Source organism: Aedes aegypti, chromosome 2, assembly GCF_002204515.2.
Source record: "Aedes aegypti strain LVP_AGWG chromosome 2, AaegL5.0 Primary Assembly, whole genome shotgun sequence".
NCBI classification, from domain to species: Eukaryota; Metazoa; Arthropoda; class Insecta; order Diptera; family Culicidae; genus Aedes; species Aedes aegypti.
The window spans coordinates 127,727,382-127,740,626 of record NC_035108.1 but is presented as its reverse complement, the minus strand read 5'-3'; the positions used below and the strand labels follow the sequence as shown (position 1 = coordinate 127,740,626).

General features: G+C 35.6%; 1 long non-coding RNA gene across 5 annotated transcripts; it reads right to left on the bottom strand.

The window, feature by feature from the left end:
* Window positions 1-212: 212 nt before the first annotated feature.
* Window positions 213-11,768, bottom strand: LOC110676011. Of its 5 annotated transcripts, none has more exons than XR_002499999.1 (2): window positions 11,675-11,768; window positions 213-455 (listed from the first exon to the last, which is right to left on the bottom strand). It is a non-coding gene; the product is annotated as an uncharacterized LOC110676011 (long non-coding RNA). The 5 variants fall into 5 exon arrangements; XR_002499998.1 differs by lacking the exon at window positions 11,675-11,768 and adding an exon at window positions 8,278-9,346; XR_002499995.1 differs by lacking the exon at window positions 11,675-11,768 and adding an exon at window positions 752-791.
* Between the last annotated feature and the right edge of the window lie 1,477 nt (window positions 11,769-13,245).

Sequence of the window (13,245 nt, the reverse complement as noted above, 5' to 3'; positions counted from 1 at the left end):
ATTTTTAATTAAACAAAAATGCTTTGACCAGTAATTTCTGAACAGTAAAAAAATACTCAAGATTATAAAAGCTTCCATTCCATTTTACAATAAATGGGCTTCCATGTATGACCGGCAGCCGTTTAAAAAGAGAACCAGCGCACTCGACAGTTTCATCGGTTAAGTCAATGTAACACTGCCATCTATATGTTACGTTCAGTTTTGTTTGCTAAAAATAAAAATAATGGTCAGCAGAAGGTAGTGTAAATAATTTCATAGCTCTCCTCATCCATGGGATTCCGTTCATCAGCCGATGGTCTGACATACCGCTGCGAAATTTCGGCGGACTCCCTCTTTCTATCGTAGCCCATTGCCTACGAGTAACAGCCTCCATTTAATGCAGTTGTCCTAGCCGGTCCTCTGGAAGGAAGCAACTCTAAACTGAGTCTATCTACTTTATGGAGTTTATTGTTAGTCTGAAAATAGCAAAATCAAAATTATATATGAGATAATATTTGAGGTGCAAATCTTGACTAAATGTCCTCCAAATGCGGTAACACAAACCAATCAAAGGACTCCTAGCAACGATTATCTAAATCACCGCTGACCTAGATAGAAAAACCTATCTTTGACATCGCATTTCTTGTTGAAAATCTTACCGCGTTTGGCGTTCCCGCATTTGATATTTGCGTTTCAAACGCACACAGCTGTAGCATACCCTAATACACAAATGTCATATATGCAAAGTCAAACTGTAATAAAATTTACTCACCAATAACAAAGCAACGACCGTGCGCAAAAACGCATAGTTATGCAATTGTAAACAACACATCTGGAAGTCATTAACCACCAAGGCGCACCGTTCTATCGACTCTCTCTCTACCTCTACTTGTGTGGCGCGAGGGCCGATAGCCCGCAGAGCGGAGGATTCAAATTACAAAGCCATGGGCACTTGAAGCAAATAACCCAAAAGAATCGATAATGCAAGGATAGGCAATTTTGGCTATTTGTCACTCCAGTCGTCTCCTTTACATATCTATACCACTCTTTCAGACACATGCAATGTATTGTATTTGACAGGGTATAAAAACCCTAGAACTTTCAGACAATAAAGGATTCTTTTGATTTAGCTCGACCCAATTGGATGTTATCCAATCTTGGCTATCGACCACTACGTTGAAGACTCCAATGCGACCCACTTGGTGAATACCAGGATGGTTATCGCACCGTAATTAAAGTAAGTCCGTCGCGTTTGCACCGTAGTCGTGTTCGTTAAGTGAAAACTGGAATAAACCAGGAAATGGCGACCGTTCCGATCGAACCTGATGAATAAACTTAGTGATAAGTGCATATAGTGAAACCCAATAGTTGAAGATGGGTAAAACAAGTTCGAAGTCAGACGTAGTGCATAATGCGGACCCACAAGTACGAATAATCAACAACCAAGAATATCATGCTGAAATGTTACAGCAGCACGAAACACTAATTTATTTGATCCTGGGCATAGTGGCTACTCAGTTAATATTGACTCTGTACTTCATGCTGAAGAAACGCGAGCGCAATCGAGCGTTCAAATTGGCCAAAAGTGTGAACAATTTGGCAGAAGCGTGAGTGATAGAAAATTTAAAAAACAGAAAAGCCAGTGGAAAAAACACAACAAATCTGATCAGTGTACCTGTGCCATTCATGCAAGGAGAACTGCAATGAAAAAGTGTGAACTAAAACCTACAAAATGGCAACTCTTAATTTGCTAAAATCAGTGCTTGAGCAATTGGATATTGCCAGGGAAAGGTGCATGGAAGTTGAATTTGCAGTGAATGCTAACGTTAAGAAACTATTGCAAATCTTATCAGATCAAGGACTGTTACAATTAGTGATCTGTAATAACGAACAAATCATAGTGAAAGTGAACAAAGAGGCATCAAGTTTTAGTGCATTGTCACAACTAATCACAGTAAGAAGAACAAACTTGTTACAAATAGCTACAAAGCTGGTGCCGACTGTGATGGGTAATTTACTCATTTTTACAAGGATGGGAGTTATGTCCCACCACGAAGCTTTACACCAACGTATGGGAGGTCAAATAATTGGAGTGGCTTTCTGACCACCAGTGATCGTGTTAGATAGAAGCTGTGACCATAATTGCGACCGCCCACGTTTGTTTTATTCTACACACCGGGCGTTAAGTGCAAATATTCACGAGACAACACGAATTACCCGAAGCAGTGAAATTGAGTGCCAGTGCGTGAGGATTACCAACGAGACGAACCCTGATGAAGTAGTTTTGTGTGCCGCCCCATGCCGACTGATACGACGACTGATGCAGTTAAATAACATTTCGCTGCCAGATGTACCAATCAAGCTGTAACATAATACAAAGGTATGAACATAACTGAAAATAGATTTATTATTGATGAGGGCATGAAAAGTTTGAATAATATCCTGAGGAATTTAAATAAAGCGCCCAATAGAAAATATAGGCAATTTACATTAAAGCAAAAATTGAACCATGCAAAATTAAATTACGGGCGAATTACAGATGCCTTAGCTAAAATTGAAACGGTGATAGAGGAGTCAGAATTATTATTTTTAACTAAGGGAGCTCGACAAGTTTACAGTGACATACATATTTTAATATCAACCAAGCTTGAATTCGCTGCAATACATGAAATCAGCATATTCTCATTAGGTTATGCAATTCTTTTTATCAACAAATTAAAAAGTAAAATTAGTCCGAAGATGGCAAAAGTAGATATTAAAACTGGTGCCACACTTATTCATGTGTATGATGGTAACCCAACAAATTTAGATACATTCCTGGATTCGGTTGCACTTTTCGCAGACCTCGTTGATAACGATAACGCAGCCGCATCACAGGATGTTAAAAATGCTGCTAAAGCCACCGCACTTCGATTTATAAAAACCCGACTAACAGAAGCTGCTAGGCAAGCAATTCCAGAAAATGCGACTCTCGATCAATTGATCGACGCATTAAAGGCAAACTGTTCGCCGAAAACCACAGCTGATAACGTTTTAGCAAAGCTAAAAAGTACAAGGCAATCAACTTCCGCAGAGGCTTTCTGTACAGAAGTAGAAAAGCTCACCCAAGAGTTGAAGACTATCTACATTAGGAATAGAATTCCAGCAGATGTGGCAACCCAAATGGCCACCAAAAGTGGAGTTGACGCACTAATTGCCGGTACGAAAAATTCGGAAACAAAAACAATATTACGCGCAGGAACGTTTACTAAAATAAACGATGCGATTCAAAAATTACATGAGAATGATGCAACACAAAAGGTTCAGGGATCTCATTCGGAAGATAGAGCTAAATCTTCAAACGGTATTCAAGCACAAATGTTTATGGCTAACAGGAACCAATACCGAGGCCGTGGACGAGGTAGTAATCTTAACTACGGACGAGGAAACTATAATTCTTACAACAGATATGGAGGCAATTGGCGAAATAATAATTTCAATCATCCACAACATTACCAACCGCGTTTCCAAAATACGAGAGGGCAAGGGAACTATCGGGGTCAATGGAACCATAGAGGACGACCATCGATTTACCTTATGCAACCTAATCCACAAATGATGAATCAATCGGTTCAGCAACAACCTCTAGCTCAACAAATGCAACAAAATACTCAACAATCAATTATGCCAAATCAAAATTTGCAAAATAATCAAACACAAATGCCAAACCAACATTTTTTAGGCACACCGTTTGGACGGTAGGCACTATAAATGCAGCCGTCTCTAATTACGTCAATTTATCTTTAGATTTATCAGACACTCGATGTACCTTCATAATAGATACTGGTGCTGATATATCTATTATAAAGGCAAATAAGGTGAAATCTACTCAAATTTACTATCCAAACGAGAAATGTATTATTTCAGGAATTGGTCATAACGGAATTTCGTCACTAGGTAGCACTTTTGCTAAAATATCTATTGAAAACGTATCAGTAGAACAGAAATTCCATATAGTAGAAAATGATTTTCCAATTCCAACAGATGGAATCATTGGAAGAGATTTTTTAACTAAATATCATTGCAAAATTGACTATGAACCATGGTTGTTATCCTTTACGATAGACCAAGTACAGATTTCAATACCAATAGAAGATAATTTTCAGAAAATGTTGTTTCTACCATCTCGTCATGAAGTTACTCGATATATACCAGGAATGCAGTTACAAGAAGATATGGTTGTATATTCACAAGAAATTCAACCTGGAATATTTTGTGGCAATACAATAATATCAGCCAAAGAACCCATATTCAAATTTATTAATACTACAAATGACGTAGCTTATATCGCATATGCAACTTTCAAACCAAAAATGCAACCGCTTAAAAATTTTCATGTCTGTAAACCCAAGAAGGCTAACAAAACTCAATCAGAACGACGAGCAAAAATCTTGTCAGAAGTCAATATGCATGAAATTCCCACTTACGCGAGAAATGATTTTGAAAAATTAATAACTGAATATGAAGACACTTTTTGTCTGCCAGATGAAATTTTAACATTCAACAATTTTTACAAACAGAACATTAACTTAAACGACAATGTTCCTGTGTACATTCCAAATTATAAAACAATTTATTCGCAAGGAGAAGAAATGGAAAGGCAAGTTCAAAAGATGCTACAAGAGGACATTATTGAACCTTCTGTGTCATCTTATAACTCGCCAATACTACTAGTACCGAAGAAATCAGAAAACAATGATAAAAAATGGCGTTTGGTAGTAGACTTTCGTCAACTAAACAAAAGAGTTCTACCAGATAAATTCCCTTTACCAAGAATTGATAGCATTTTAGATCAGCTTGGTAGAGCTAGATATTTCAGCACTTTGGATTTGATGTCTGGTTTCCATCAAATCCCCTTAGAAGAAAATTCAAGAAAGTTTACAGCATTTTCGACAAATTCTGGTCATTATCAATTTAAACGACTACCATTTGGATTAAACATTAGCCCGAATAGTTTTCAAAGAATGATGACCATCGCTATGGCTGGGTTAACCCCAGAGCGTGCATTTGTCTATATAGATGATATTGTGGTAATTGGATGTTCTTTGAATCACCATTTGCAAAATTTAAGATCAGTTTTCGAACGATTGAGAAAATACGAATTAAAATTAAACATTTCGAAATGTAAATTTTTCAGAACGGAGGTTACATATTTGGGCCATAAGTTAACGGATAAAGGAATAATACCTGATGAATCAAAATATGAAACAATCAAGAATTACCCTATTCCTAAAAATGCCGACGATGTGCGAAGATTCGTTGCTTTCTGCAACTACTATCGCAAATTCGTCGAAAATTTTTCACAAATCGCATATCCTTTGAATCAACTTCTTAAAAAGAATACTAAATTTAATTGGACTTCGGAATGCCAACATGCATTTAATCTTTTACGTCATAATTTAATGTCTCCTAGGATATTACAGTATCCCGATTTCTCTAAAGAATTTACATTAACGACAGACGCATCCGATATAGGTTGCGGAGCTGTCTTGTCACAGGCTACAGAAGCAGGAGACCAACCAATAGCTTTCGCTAGTAAAACCTTTACACAAGCAGAGAAAAATAAACCGACCATACTTAAAGAATTGTTAGCCATACATTGGGCGATAAATTATTTTAAACCGTACCTGTATGGTAAACGATTCACCATCAGAACCGATCATAGACCACTTGTCTACCTTTTTGGGATGAAAAATCCTACCTCAAAGCTGACAAGAATCAGAATTGAATTAGAAGAATTTGATTTTGATGTTGTATATATTAAGGGTAAGGAAAATGTAGCAGCTGACGCATTATCACGTATAGTTACTACATCAGATATGTTAAAAGCAGTAGATGTACTAGTTGTAAATACTAGATCTATGACAAAGAAAAATATCATTAGCAATAATAAGAAAAATATAAATGAAAACACAGAGATTGATCACCTCTTGTGCTATGAAATTGAAAATCCCTATGAAGCAAGAAAATTAATGAAACTGTCGACAGAAATAGAAAACAATGCAATCAAATTTAAAATATTGAAGAAAGATAACAAAACACTTCACGCACAAGTGCACGAAGATGTCAGAAATGGAAGTCACGCATTAGTGCATGCTCTTCCAAAAATTGAAAAAATTACAAAGGGATTCAAAACGAGGAAAATAGCAATGTCTGCAGATGACTACATATTTAAAATGGTACCAATCAATTTATTCAAACTAATGGTAAATAAAACATTAAAGGATTTACAAATAATTATTTTTAAAGAACCAATCTTCATAAATAACATAGATGATATTAGGAATATTCTAACTAATCATCATAATACCCCTATTGGAGGTCACGTAGGACAGCATCGTCTGTACCTCAGACTCCGTGGAAAATACAAATGGCATAATATGAAAAATTCTATTGTTCAATTCGTCAAGGCCTGCGAATTGTGCAAAAGAAATAAAATATTGAAGCACACTATACAACCAATGGTGATAACAACAACACCGTCCAAAGCATTCGAAGTAATTTCCATCGATACGGTAGGTCCACTACCTAGAACACCAAATAACAATCGTTACTGTATTACTATACAGTGCGACTTAACAAAATATATCAAAATTATTCCAATTCAAAATAAGGAGGCAAATACAATAGCAAGAGGTATAGTTCAAGAATTCATATTAACATATGGACACTTTACTGAAATGCGTTCTGATCAAGGTACCGAGTATAATAACGAAGTAATAGAACAGATCAGCAAAATTCTTGAAATCAAGCAAACATTCTCAACCCCATATCACCCTCAATCAATTGGATCATTAGAAAGGAATCACAGGTGTTTGAACGAATACCTGCGATCGTTTACTAATGAACATCAAACTGATTGGGATGACTGGATTAAATTTTACGAATTCGCGTACAATACAACACCCCACACCGAACATGGTTTCACACCGTTTGAGTTAATTTTCGGAAAAAAGGCAAACCTTCCACAGGATATTATACAAACCAGTAATGAACCAATATACAATTTTGATTTATATAAGAACGAATTAACATATAAATTACGTAAATCACAAGCAATAGCAAAGGAGAAATTAATTATACAAAAACACCAAAGAAAAAAACAATTTGACAACAATATTAATCCACTACCGATTTCAATCAATGATACAGTATATCTGAAAAACGAAAATAGAAGAAAATTAGATTCGTTTTATATTGGACCTTATCAAGTAATATCAATTAGCGAGCCAAACTGTGAAATAAAACATGTCAATTCTGGAAAATCTTTAACAGTACACAAAAACAGACTAATAAGAGCATAATTAAGAAGAGCTTAATTTTAAGTAAGAGTTCCACCGAGCCTAACCTCTAACAAAAAATAGTAAAAATAAAAAAAATAAGTAAATAGATGAGGTAGGTGAATGTTCCGAGCTTCAAAGCTACGGAGTGAAAAATTCGGTTAGAACTATAGTAGAATTAAGTACCAACATTGTAAAAAAAAAATATATATATATATATATATATATATATATATATATATATATATATATATATATATATATATATATATATATAATCATTTGTAAGAGTCAACTGGAGAGACATTTCTTTTAGAATAATTTCATTACATTACATTATTCTCCCAAAGGGGGATGGTGTAGCATACCCTAATACACAAATGTCATATATGCAAAGTCAAACTGTAATAAAATTTACTCACCAATAACAAAGCAACGACCGTGCGCAAAAACGCATAGTTATGCAATTGTAAACAACACATCTGGAAGTCATTAACCACCAAGGCGCACCGTTCTATCGACTCTCTCTCTACCTCTACTTGTGTGGCGCGAGGGCCGATAGCCCGCAGAGCGGAGGATTCAAATTACAAAGCCATGGGCACTTGAAGCAAATAACCCAAAAGAATCGATAATGCAAGGATAGGCAATTTTGGCTATTTGTCACTCCAGTCGTCTCCTTTACATATCTATACCACTCTTTCAGACACATGCAATGTATTGTATTTGACAGGGTATAAAAACCCTAGAACTTTCAGACAATAAAGGATTCTTTTGATTTAGCTCGACCCAATTGGATGTTATCCAATCTTGGCTATCGACCACTACGTTGAAGACTCCAATGCGACCCACTTGGTGAATACCAGGATGGTTATCGCACCGTAATTAAAGTAAGTCCGTCGCGTTTGCACCGTAGTCGTGTTCGTTAAGTGAAAACTGGAATAAACCAGGAAACAGCAATACATAATATCAATGAACTTACTTGCAAATGCTTTGAGATTTGCTTCTCATTGTCAAAGCACTACTACGATCAATAAAAACAATCCTATGGAAACGATAGCAACCACTAGAGGGGAAAATCACATTAACGAATCAGCCAGCTTGCCGACTCACCAGCTGTCATTTCCCACCCTTCACTGTTTACCACTCCCCGCATCCACTGACTGCTTAGATTGCTGTACCTTTCTTCAATATACCTTGGTCAGGGCCTTGAAGAACAGACATATTCAAATATGCGTTCAGTCAGAGCGCACCAAGTGAAAATTTTGAGTGCCGGCCAAAATATACAGGTCCAATGCGCGGGTTCTAAGACATTCCATTCAGACCTCATAAAACTACCAACAGCTTCTATCGGACTCTGAAATCGAAATATCTGACCACCCATCCAAATGTAGTAAATGGTCAAAAATCAAAATCAAATGCATCGAAATAAGTAATATTTATGAATTTCTATTAATGGATGAGAAGATGAATAATTGGATGTGAAAAAATCTCACAAATCACTTGAAATGTTTTTCATTTCTTCGCATTTATCAGCGCGCTGATAATTGTCGCTGTTATGGTAATAAGCACTTGGTGCACTCTGACTGCATACTTTTATGGATTTTTATTGATCACCCACAGTAAATTTCTTACATATCTCTCGCAGTTTAGAACATTTATCAAATCTGAACAAAGTGATATGGAGGTAAGGTAATTTCGCATCTAATGAAAGAATAATACAAATGTCGCAAGTTTTGTATTTGGTCCACTATGACTTAACGCCGACCAAATATGCTTTCTTCTTTACCTGGCGGTTTGTTTTAGCAAATGCTAAATAACTAAAAATATACCACTTTCAGAGGGGCGCACTTAATTTTACTTCTTTTTCATATTTCACAGTAAATATTACTCGGCACTAAAGATTTGAGCACTATAGCAAAATTAATCACTTCCAATATCTAACAAGTACTGCGACACAAATTATTACATGCGTGTTTTCAACCTTATTTTGTTTTGTTTACGTTGGAATAAATCCGGCAAGATCGACGTTATGATAAAATCATTTTCAAGATGAAGCGACATTCATCTATAGAACACGTGGCCTCAAAATAGCTACCATTAATGCCGTTTTGCTTTATTTGTGTGACATAAATATGCACTTCATATAGCCTCTTTCAGAGTGGGCCAACTAGTCACGTTCTAGTCTACAAGAGGTTTTGAGGGATGCGATTAAGGCAAAAGTAAATTGACCGTGGTTTTATGGGCGTCTACCTTGTAGTGTACTATAAAGCATATATAAGAGCTATTCTATAGCCTTATTGAGCTCAAGCTCAACTAGCGGTATTAAATCTTTTGCAATATCCTAAAACACTGAATAAAACCAACGTTCAGAATTTATGTTCGAATGAACATCGACCAATATGTTGTTTATAAACCATAACCTTTTATTAAGGGTATTCACTTAACAGCGTAAAACGCTGCGTAAATCATGGTTATTTGATTATATTAAATCTTTCACAAAATAGTGTAAACTGCACATGAAACATTTCCAACTGTCAAAAGTCGATACAAAATCGATCGAAGAATGCGTTCGTCGTCATAAGAACTATTATCACAAGATAAATAAATATCCAAATAAATGATAACCCAAAAGTCCGCAACAGAAAATTATCTAAACTTTGATTAAAATGGGATTATAGATCTGGCCCAACTAATCATTTTGTGTAAGCGTCTGGATAACAGCTGTTCTAGCTGGTGGCTCTTGTAACCAAGAAGTGGTTCTCAAAACTATGTATCAGTGCACAAAGGAAATTTATAGGATGGCACTATGAAACCCGATAGAAATCTTCAGGAGGACATCCACAACTCAAGTAACATTAGTAGCTGAACAATAGTTTATTCTGCTGAAGCATGCTTGAGAGTGGTTTGTTCAACTTTTGTTCAGCAAAAATGTTACTTGGGAAGAACTCTTAAGTAGCTCGCTAGGAGTTTACAAATTCTTGCTTTGAATTTCAGGATCTTACTTAGGATTCGAATAGAAATAGACATCTGTCCAAAAGCTCGATATGAATTTGGAGATTAGGAATAGCTTGGAAGATTCCGATGCTCAAGTTTCGCATGTTCACACCTTATTACCGGTCAATAATTTAGGCACTGAAAAATCATTTGAAGGAGCATTCTCTCCATTTGTACGAAGCTATCCGAAAGAGCTGCTATTAGACAATGTTTCCTGCTGAGAGGTTTCTGTAGGTCAGATTATTAGAGTACCGTAATCCGGGGTATCATTGATCAGCGGGGTAACATTGATCGGAATGACTCATCTCATAAAAAGTTCGTATCATCGAATATTGATGGAACATTTTCAAATCACGAATGGTGCATCTCTTTCTTATATTCATAAGCTAATGTAAGTGAGAATTTTTGCGAAAATTACGTTTACATTATTATAAATTTATCAACTTTTCGAAACAATGATTTCAATGGTTAAGAGTGGCACCGAATATTCATGTCTCACATAAGTTCTGCAAACGATATGAGCAAGGAAAATGCGGTTCTTACTAAAAATGGCATCGCCGAAAACGATTCTGTTGTCAAAACTTTCATAAGTATGCTCAATTAGGCAACATTAACGAATTACTGTAAAGAATATAGAATTCCCTTAGGAAATTGCCTACCTTTAGGCGTATTCTGTGGTTCGAAGTGTTTTTAATTTTAAAATAACTCAAAAAGCAAATGACTTGTAAGAATTTGGCCTTCATATTCGGCTTCGGGGGCCACGATTTAAGTAAGTAACGATGTTTTCAATATTACCGAACGTTTTATAAACAACGTGATCAATGTTACCCCATATCAGCAAAATCAAAAAATCACTTAAAACATTTTTTTTAAACATGCTTAAATCTTTCAAAAAACAAAATGCAGTATACAGTTACCAGCTATGGGTGGCAGTACTTGTTTTAAAAATATGAAATTTGTAACATTTGCATTTTCAAACGAAATATTTAAGAAATATTCAAAAAAATGATCAATGTTACCCCGGATTACGGTATCTCAGATTACGGTTAAGATAAAATGATATTTCCATGTTTTATTTGAGCTATAGGGAAAGTGTACCAGTTATGGCTATTGTGGTTCCCTATTTGGCCATATGTGTTTTCTCGAAAACACTCACATTTTAAATATTTTTACATCAAGATATATTTGATATCAAACTACTTGAACACACAGAATGATTAAAAATTTGAAGATAATCAGATTTTCCCATATGGCGAAATAAGGAACCATTATGTCCATAACTGGTACACCTACCCTAATTATTGATTTATTAGAACTAAAAGACTATACATGTTTTTATAATGCAATTATTTAGGAGACATCAGAAGCACTTTTTTCACTACCTAGAAATAGTGGAATCAACAGCACAATTAACGGCGGCTCCGAATTCTTTACTGGCAGTACCTAGGTACTCGGTTGATGGAATGAGAACAGTTTCCGATAGTGCTTGTGGTGGTATCTTCGCACCAGCAGGAAGCAGATCTTCGAGTCGTGAAACTGCTTATGGTGAACACGACGGGTCATGGAGGCTTTCACCGATTCGACCTTGATGATTTGAATGGAGTGGGCACGAGTACGATGACGCGAAACCGTGTCGCTGTAGCACTGAGTGATAATACTTTATGCGTTTCGGATCCGAAATCGTTGCGCAGGCAGATGTCAAATTTCATGACGAGTACCTAATGGAGTCTTTACCATGATGCGCTTGACTGAAACGATTTCACCGGTAGTTTCCTCGAGTTTACGCTGCTGCCACAAGAAGTACCAGAAACGGCACTTGGTCACGATCTGGTTCGGTGCCAAGATGTTCTTCTTGAACAGCGGAGGGTTCCGATCCTTCTAGGGCAGCAATAAATTATGGGTTCCACGAACAAAAATGTACAAAATTTTATGAAATATGACTGAGTTCATACAATAACAAATTTTCCAAACTTCATTGGTTGGGTAACTAGATTATAAAATTTGTCATTTGTCAACAATCACAGTCAAAAATGGAATTATTTCATTTGAAATATTTCTTTTGCCAATATTACGCAGAACCTTAGTTACGCAGCATTAAGTGAATACCCCTAATATTGATACCATCATGATGTCTGTCGACTCAGCCGAATTGAAATTTCCCACACATATTATAATTATGAACCCGAAACGGCGATGGATTCCATCTAGTCAAATCTTTCCCGTCTTGTGTGGAATGGTTCATGAATGAAAAACTAATTGGAGAAGCCCGTGGTAACACATGATTTAATGATTACGGTTTGAATTGAAATTGGAAAAAAATTCTAAACTCATATCGGAAACTCAGGAATTTTCCAAACCAAACCAAATTTCGTTGAATGCACAAGTTTGGTTTGCAATTGATTGAGATTGGACGATGGATGAAAAGTGGATAAATATATTTTCAACGAACTTAGTATGAAAAATGTCGTCAAAGTATATGTAAAATATTCAATTATTTATTAAAAAAACAGCAAATTTCTGCAAACAAAATTAAACGTTTTTTGTAAGATCTAAGGATGTTTTTTGATGTATATCATTCGAAATGGCGGCGACATGGAGCGACAAGAGTTTTTTTTATGTTTAAAATCATCAAAATTAGTTAAATATTTTATTGCATAGTACTATACATAGTTACAAAATACTTCAATCAATATTTGTTTATTTCTTATGCTCGATGAAAGTGTTGAACCATAAACTTTCAGATGGCGCAAAGAATTATGGAAATATTGCATTCATAAATATTAATTTTGTTATTTACTTTACTATAACATTTTTCAATTTTTGACTTAAGCCAATTTGACGGCATAAAAGTCAAAGAAATTTAAATTTTAGATCAATTTCAATCACGGATTATGATAATATATTACAATAGATATTTTTTAAACGATAAAAAATATCAAAATCATTTGTGTAG